Genomic DNA, 7,823 nt, shown 5'->3' with positions numbered 1-7,823 from the left:
TACATTCATTTTGCCCCCAAAAAAGGCGATCCCTCCCCCCCCCTCCCCACCACGCGTCGTTTCAACCAGACACCCATTTGTAATCCATAGGGGGGGCGCAGAAGAAAAGGTTTGGGAACCACTGCTCTACTGTATCAAATTGACATTGGAATAACAGAGAGTTGGCCATTCTAAGGTAAAAACCCAGCGCCTACAGTGTTCATGTTTTTTTGTTTTTTTTCATCCAGACGGCTTCCCGCGACACCCTGCAATGACACGGCGCCCCCCCTAGGGGGCGCGCCCCACAGTTTGGGAACCTCTGCTTTACTTTTATTTGAAATGAGGATTTTGAATCACTAAGCTACAGTCCAGTTCTTTTTTTTTCCCATAGTCCAGATAAGATGCTTCTGATGTTGCCTCTGGTTCAAGAGTTGACATGATCATAATGCAATATTTGTGGCCCATGTATAGAATTCATCTATGCATATTTGGTCTTTATGTTCTGACTCCAACCTCAGTTTGCTCATTACGATCCTCAATTTTTGGAATCAATTTTGCTGGTGCATCGTTTCCTAACACACTGTTGTGGCTTACCCTCATAGTGAAGGGTGTCAGTGACAGTCAGCAGTCTTATCCATATTGTGTAGCCTTCTGACCCAGACTGAGAGGTCATTTAGAGGCTCAGAAAACCTATGCAGGTGTTCTGAAGTAATAAGCCGATTAGAATGTGACACCAGGAGCTTCCGATGTTGAACTTTTTCCACAGCATTCACATTTTCTGAGGCACGATCATCAAAATTGCAATAAAGACTTGAAATATTTAACCTGATGTGTAATGAATTTAATATACAATTTTAATATACGAGTTTCACTTTGTCAAAGAGTGACAACAAAATCTTGAACTGTTTCGGAAACTTTGCAGTTTTTGAGATGTACCTGTAAATATAACATCACATCAACTCTAATATCACAGGAGCACAAGATATACGTGAACCACTGCAATGGGAGTTCGGTATTGGCATGTGGTTAACAAAGACAGAGAGCGGGACATGAGGGAAATAATCACATAATCACAGCCCCAATTCTACATCTGTTGTACTGAGTGAAACTCTAATATACACATTATACAAGGAACTTCATATCATAGTTAATACAGATGGTTATTGCCTGCAAGAATGCACAAGTTCAATCTGTGAGGATGACGTGAGGAGTGAGTGAAAAAGTAATGAGCAATATGCTTTTAGAAGTCTTTAAAATGAGCTGCTTACAACAGATTGCAGCTCAGATGCAATTGTGAAACATCCTGCCCTCTGAGCCTTTTTAAGATTTTATTCCTTTTGTTCTTTATGAATTTAATTTCACCGCAGTAATATCTATAATTCAGAACAAATTCTCCTGATCTCCTTGTCTTTCCCCATGTGGGAGAGAAAAAAAAAGAAAATATAGATGGGCTCTGCTTAATTTTTATGAAAAAAAAAAAGCCATATTCTCAGGCGAACAATGGGAACACTATTACAGGCCATGGCACAGAAAAGCCTCAAAGGCCTTGGCACAAAAGCCTGTACAAATTGAGAAGATAGAAGTACAAACTCATTAGCTCACCAGGTTTCAAATCATAGCATTTTTTTTTACATGCTGGATGTCTCAGTCTGCAGAGCTCTCATCTGATGAGGGCTGTTTTGCATGACTTCAAAGGATACTGATTTGCTTTAGAACTTGTGGCTGATGTTTTTTGGTCTGATATGTTTGGTCAGAACCTAGGCTGTGATGTCTTTAACTGCAGAAACGCTTTCATAATTGTTAAAGAATTTGGCATAAACACTCATCTTAAAGTTTCTTAGTGAGATGTGGTGCAGTGCATGGCCGCTTGTTTCACAGCATATTATTTTGTGTTTTTGGATAGTGTTCCAGTCGGCCCAACACTGTTTCTTCAAGGACCTTTGAGAGAGCAAAGTTATCTGATGGAAAGCACCACGGCAGATAGGTAAAGCTTGGCTTCTGTGTTTGGGTGCAAAGTCAATCATCATCTCTCCAGTTTGATCTCGCTTCAGAGTGCTCTTCCTTTGAGACGAGCCTAAAAGAAGGCCAAATCTAACAAAAAAAAGGAAAGTTTCTTTTCTTCATACTTGACCTCAGAGTTTCTGTGATACCGTGCCTGCACTACGCCTAACAAAAGGCGATGTTTGATGACACTAAAGCTATAAATCCTATTGCAGCACAAAAAAAAAGAAGTTGCAAAGCAAATAAAGCCCCTGCAGACACTTCTAACTTCTCACATCTGAGCAAACTTGCATATTTGCTCTGATCCTTGTTTGCTCTCGGCTTGTGCTGTACCAAGTATTTAATCTGCAGTTAGAATATTATCATAGCACTTATTGCCGGATTCAATTTTGAAAGTGACTCAAGTCTGAGCTGCAGAAGCACGCACATTCCTTGCACCTCGACAATCGGCGTGCTCCACTTCTAATGGTCCCCTTGGGTGCACCGGATAGATTGTGCTGAAAGATATACTGCTGTCATTCATAATTTCCCTTCCATTTTTTTTCTTTAAAATGTGCTGTCTTGCACAAAGAGGATGTAGGTAAGATATTGCCCTATTATCCCATTAAGATCTCGTACTTCAGAATCTGCAGCAGTCATTTTTAGATGGCTTCTCTTCTGCACCATTTTCGTCCTGCTGCACAAGAAGCTGTTCGGTGATGCTGCACTACCATCTGCTGGGAAACCTACATGTGGAATCCATTGCAGCAAATGCCCAGCTGTCTTTCTTCATCTATGCCGCTGTGTAACAGAGATTGACTTCTCCGTCTGTCACTGATGACATTGTACGACTGCTGTGTTTAAATTAGCCGCGGCCCGATAAGAGAATATAAATTACTCCAAATCTGCCCGGCCTTAGAATCTGACAATTCATTGGGAAAATATATTGAGGCGCCGTGGATAAGTCTGCCGCTGATGTGGCTTAAAATTGACAGTGCCCTGCTACGACTCCCCTTTATGATGAAACTGTTTGCCTAGCAGAGCAGCCGAGACGAAAAGCCCAAACAATGCTTGCAGCAGAACAACCAATAGCCACAGCTGTTTGACTCTCCTATGAAGTAGCATAACACATTATGTAATACAATTATGCACTAAAATTAATAGCAGGGCAATTGTGCAGGCAACCAGCCAGCTGTGATGGCTTTATGTAACTGTTAAAAACCACAAAAATAAAGAGGCAACAAGGACGGGCTTTTTTTCTCTCTCTTTTTTTTTTCAAGCAATCAATTTTGTGACAAAAATCTTACACATCATACTTCTATCTTGAAACAGTTTAACACATTATTTGACATAAAATACTCTTGATATTGCTTTCAGCTTGTAGGAATTTAACTATAAGTTGCTCTGTAAAAAGATGACGGTGTATTTGTCTCCATTTTATGTGTTAAAAGACTCCAGAAAGACACGAAGAGACGAATATCCTAGAGCATGTGTCACTAGTTTCATGTGATATAGACAATAAAGATTGCCTATAAAAAGTTTATATCTGCTCTGCAATGTTTGCTACAAATTGCGTCTGCTGTAGCTGCAGTAGATAGTGAAGACTTTTGTCTTTTTGACAGAAAACTCCAGAGAATGTGACTTCTGAGTACAAATAAAATGCATCATAAATATCTGATAGTTTTGAAAGGTTAAATATAAAAAAAAAAAAAATAAAACATGTTTTTTATTATCTTTGGGGGAAAAAAAGGTAATAAGTTTATTATCTCAGAGGACTTCTCTGATGTGCTCTGGTGGTAAGCTGTTACCCCCTGCTTTTAGGTAGAAGTAAACAAAACCTTGATTTTCTGATGGACAATATTTTCAAATTTTGTAGAATAAAACCCCAAGATGCATCATATTTACATATAAATACACTGTAATATTGCATCCAGTACGTCACATTGCTGTTGGGTAACTTAGCAGTACATGAATATAACAATTATTTCTCTACATTTTACGGGTTTTGACACTAAAGGAACATGTTCACAACAAATAATCTACTATGTGTTTCAATAATTTAAGGTGATACAACAATTACTGCAATTGTGCTGATTAATAGATCATATCTGCAACTTTTTAAATGTTTCATACACATAGCAGGGATGGTGGATGCTGAATTTGGGGCAGGTGAACATTTTGGGGGATTTCTTGGATTTCCAACTACTAAGAGAACTCCTCTTCATTGTATTAAGTGTAAAAATCACAAAAGAGGGAAAAAAAAGTAATTAAAAAAATAAACACTAATTTATCCCCGTTGTTTTTAAATTGCTACTTCTATAACTCCTTGCAGTGGCCAGAAATGCAGCAATGCTACAAAACAGTGTAGCACATTTCTGCAGCACACAGAGCTACTGTAATATTTTCTCCAATGTTATTTTATTACATTGTGACACTATGTGAATACGAAACTTTCACTATGTCGTATGTGTGCAGCAGCAATACCTCATACCAAATTCGAGGCAGCTCAGGGTGCTCCAAATGTTGGATTTCTGACTGGGACATTTAAACTCTTGACTATAAACGGATATTTTCTATCCAGTGTTTGCAAAAACGAAGAAAAGTTGTTTCAGCTGAAACATATTTGTCTTTTCTCCGACAAAGTTTTAAGCTATTACTTTTCTAACTTCCCAAAGTGACGAGCTGCGCCGCACGGCCACTAAATGGACAGCCTTTTCATCAGTGCAGCAAATTTGCAGACGCAAGCCTACAAGTCACGCTTCTGTCTCAAAGCAGTTTAACAAATTGCCATGACATAATGTACTGTAATATTACTTCCAGTATGTCGCATTGTTAATCTGTGCAGCTTGGCTTTTATTCAGGTGCTGCCTATCGAGCTCCATCGCTGCTGAAAGTGCCTTCGCAAAGATTCATTGAATTAAGCCTGCGTGCATAAAGAAGATGGAGAATAGCTGGGAGCACTTGTTCAATTTACATAATGCCTTTAATTTTACTACTTTTGCTAGTAGACCCCAAGGACAGTTCAATCAGCTTACTGTATACGGAGAGTTCAATGTACAGAATCATTAAAACAAACAGATCAACAACAAATGTTACATAAATTAACGCTCATTATCAGAATATACTGTAGAGATTATGTTTCTCAAAAGACGCGTTTGAACAAAACGATAATCACGCATGTGTAACAGTAACAGAAACCCTCAGAGAGCATCAGTCATCTACAGGTGCATTTATGGTCAGGGGTTTCACCAGGCTAGGTGATGGATCTGTTCTATTTTCCTTCTGTCTTGGTTGTGCGGCAGGAGTTCATCTCAAGCCATTTTGGATGTCGGAGGTAAGCTTGCCGCTCCGCCGCCGAACGCAGAGAGCTCAGAGCTTTCAAGGAGGCGGCGGCGGCATCCTGCAGCGTGCGATAACGTCGACGCACTTGAGCTCCGCAGGAGGAGGGTCACACACAGGAGAACACTGCATCCTGTACAAGCCTGGTTATACATTAAAGTACATTGATCCATGTATGTCTTCACTTAATGTGCTCCCTGGTTAGTGCTGTGAATGGCGATCACAGCCTTTATGAAGATAAACAGTCTCTGCTGCCACCTAGAGGTATCAAAAGCCCCTCCCCGCCCCGTCCTACTGAGCTATTCATCAGTGCTAAAAATATCAAAGATGGGTTTTTTTTGTTGTTGTTGTTGTTTTTTTTATTATTGAAAGACCTGCAGCAAGCACTCCCGTTTTCCCTTTTCCCATTTACGGTAGACTAAATGCAGTCTGATGCAGTGTGTGTAACCAATCATTCATGCCCGCTTCGGAGAAGGAGTAAAACTCTCGTTTGAAGTCCTCCCCAGGCAAGGTTTTTATTTGCACTTAGCTCCAAAGGCAGATGCAGTATGTATGCACACGCCACGGGGAAATGACTTGCAGTCTAAACAGCTGTAAATTTCTGCTGTGTGGCGGCCTCAGCTTATGTCAAGATTTTATAACACAAATTGATTGGAATTATATAATGCTTGCTTTGACTGACTGAATCCACTCATTGGATCTGTTGAGGAGAAAGGCCTCGTGCGTGCGCCGGTTGTAAAAAAAAAAAAAAAGAGGGCATGATAAATAAAGACGGGTTCACTGGGGGCTGCGGGGACCTCTGCCAACCGAGGCTGAGATTCCGGCTGTGCTTGCGATTTAGGAACCGAGTGCAGAGAACATTTTATTGCACAATTTATTTCCGAGATCATAACGCACAGTGAATCACCTTTATTTTTGGCCTGCCGGCTCAGTGGAGTTCTGCTCAGCCTCCTTCAGATGTTCACGTCACTCATTTACATGAACCAGCGGGCACAAACCTGTGCAAATGCAATGTTCAGCTGTGCACCAGTGAGCATGTCTTAGCAGTTTGGGGGTTAAGGGGCAGACGTTATTCCAATCCACCGAGCCTCAATTCAAAGGGACTGCAAGGATGAAAGTTGTTTACACAGGAGTTGTGCAATTTAGTGTAGTAAAGGGATATTTATTAAATGGACTGGAAAGCTAAATCCTCGAAGGATGCACGCTGGACCCTTATTAGCAGCAAGCTCCTTTAATTTGAATAAAAGTAATCCTACTGAGAGCTGATTTTAGGCCATGCTGATCATTAAAACACTGTCAAGAAGAAAACATTTTTACTGAGAGAGGGGCCCAATCAGAACCAAATCCAACTGTGATGCATCCACTGGAATGATTCTTAAGTAGAACGGATCACCAACCAGGTGAAGCAGACAAGAACTCCTGAAGCTCCAACATTAAGGGACAGCGTCATGTAAAATCAACTTTTTTGAACTTTATACCATGTTATGATGCCCTTCCTTCATCAAAAACATACCTGGAGTGTTGCTTTGATTCTATCATGCGTGTTTGAGAAATCCTTTAATCTCCACCTGGTAGTTACTCTGGGTGCAGAAACGTGCGGTCTCACCGGGCGCTGCCTTCTCTCCTCGGAGCTGCAGTCTCCAGCCGAGCTTCCGCCTCACAGAGCAGGCCTCCCTCGTGTCGCGACTCCCCCGCTCGGCGCCTTCAGATGAGCGGCGGCAGCAATTAGCAAACACCTGGTGGAGCCGTGCATCTGCTGAGCTGATTATATGAACTACTTCTCAGTGCAACGCTGGTAAAGTGTTGTTAAAAGCTTAGAAGAGGGACGTTGTTGCGATGACTGGGTGAAGAGAGAGTATCACGGATGTTGCAGGAGCTTCTTAAAGAGACAGAGGCCCAATTTCAAGGTGTCAAATTGCAAAATCAAATTGTTTTCTAGTCATGTTTGATTATAAGGCAACAACTCAAGGTAACATAGTTACTTGATTGGGCTATAAAGTGGCGCTTTGCCCAGAAGATATATAATACTGCTCCTTTAGCAGTTTTTTTTTTTTCTCAAAGTCCCTTTTGTGTGATTAATTTGTTTGACTGCAAAGTTGTAAGGAATCTTTATGAAATCTTCAGTCCTTCTCAGAATTAGGCATTATTGTTTTTACTATCTAACATCTGTAAGAGCTTTGTGCAACAATAGATTAATAACTCAATGCATCACCTGAGTATTAGGAAAATTAGGCAAATTGGTTAGTTTCAGTTGTTGCTCATAAATACTTGCCTGCTAATGTTCAGGTATTAAAATAACAACAGATGAAGCGATAAGTCCAGCACTGACATTTTCGGACAGCAAGGAACTGTGCATATGGAATAAACGCTGCTTCTTTTCAATGTAAACCTTCCTGTAAAAACATACAAATAAGAACAGAACTGATAAAATTATGCCATGATGTCACAGTTCAGTATGAGTCATTGAGAAGTGAGACCAAGATAGTTTTCAACCAGTTCAGATCTGGTTGCGCCAATTTTGAGAT

This window comes from Poecilia formosa, unplaced genomic scaffold (genome assembly GCF_000485575.1).
Source record: "Poecilia formosa unplaced genomic scaffold, Poecilia_formosa-5.1.2 Scaffold128, whole genome shotgun sequence".
In the NCBI taxonomy this organism is placed as follows: domain Eukaryota; kingdom Metazoa; phylum Chordata; class Actinopteri; order Cyprinodontiformes; family Poeciliidae; genus Poecilia; species Poecilia formosa.
The sequence above is the reverse complement of the archived record's forward strand: the minus strand, read 5'-3'. Positions refer to the sequence as shown.